Here is a 779-nt window from a genome sequence, read left to right as displayed (position 1 = left end):
TATTTTTTTAAAAATTTTGGTCATTACAAAAAAAAAATAAGTTAGCATAAAATCATCAAATTTTAACAATAAAAATATCTAATTCTTGTAATTATACTTAACTTGTAAAAAATTATATCAAAATCTGACATTTAATTTTTTTAAAATTAAATATATATCTAATAGTTAAACAATTTTCTCATAATTTTACATGTGGTTTACTCTTTTATATATAAACAACTTAAGTCCAAATACATTAATTACCAATAAATTAATATGAAAATGCAAGATAGATTTATTATTCTATAAAATCTTCTGGCATATGATTGTTTTCTTTTATTAAATTTTTATTTTTATTTAATAAAATCTAATAATTTATATAAATATAACATATTTAATATACACAAAATTTTTATACTCGTTTTAGACATATTTTTAAAGTGCCATCATTTCAGGATGCATTTATTCATGGCATCAAGGATTGTAAGAAACAAACAGAGACAAATGAAATACATATTAATGAGAAAGAAGCAATTGTGCATTGTGGGTTGTGATGACTTGTAAAGGACGATAGCCTTAGTAATAATTGTTGCCAAAAAAGAACGAAAAGGAACGGTGAAATTATAATGTTCTAAATGATGAATTAATGGATTTAGGGGAAAGATAGAAAGAAATTATGGAGGCAAAAGCAAAGAGATAGATTTGTGGAAACGAAGAATATAATTGAAACAGATATAGACTTAGTTTAGCAAAAAATTTTTTGAAGAGGTATTTATTTAATGAAAAGTACAAATACCTCA

The sequence above is a fragment of the Arachis ipaensis genome, chromosome B09 (genome assembly GCF_000816755.2).
Source record: "Arachis ipaensis cultivar K30076 chromosome B09, Araip1.1, whole genome shotgun sequence".
In the NCBI taxonomy this organism is placed as follows: Eukaryota; Viridiplantae; Streptophyta; class Magnoliopsida; order Fabales; family Fabaceae; genus Arachis; species Arachis ipaensis.
The sequence above is the reverse complement of the archived record's forward strand: the minus strand, read 5'-3'. Positions refer to the sequence as shown.